This window comes from Chrysochloris asiatica, unplaced genomic scaffold, assembly GCF_000296735.1.
Source record: "Chrysochloris asiatica unplaced genomic scaffold, ChrAsi1.0 scaffold00737, whole genome shotgun sequence".
NCBI classification, from domain to species: Eukaryota; Metazoa; Chordata; class Mammalia; order Afrosoricida; family Chrysochloridae; genus Chrysochloris; species Chrysochloris asiatica.
In genome coordinates, this window is record NW_006409255.1 from 125,481 (window position 1) to 125,986 (window position 506).

The window sequence follows — 506 nt, forward strand, 5'->3', positions numbered from 1 at the left end:
TCACTGGGCAAGTTGTAGAACCCCTTTTAGGTATTCCAATCAGTTATAGGCTGAAGGCGGGATTACAAGTTTTCTCTAATCGTGTTTCCCAACATTCCTTTCTATCCCACTCAAGTGTCTATTTTACAGTAGTAGGCAAGGGAAACGAATATTCACAAGGCAGTCAAGAATTTTACTATTATTTACCTGTATCCCAGAGCCCTGTTGTTCCAATGCATCACTATTTACCTCTGTCCCACTAGGCCATGAAAACCTGTCTCAGTGTTCCCCTATCTATCTTGTTCTTCGGCCTCTTCCCCCTTCTTGTATTGCCCTCAACACTCAAAGTAAACCCCCCACCCCAACCCCATTGTGGTTACCTTATTATATTCCATTAGTTCTTCCCTCCATTTAAGACAGTCTAAGTTCAGATAATCTACCTGAACTTCTCACCACCTGGATCTCTGTTCCTCTGTGTTTACCTTTTTTCACATTGTAATTGTTTTGATCATAGACTGACCTCCCAG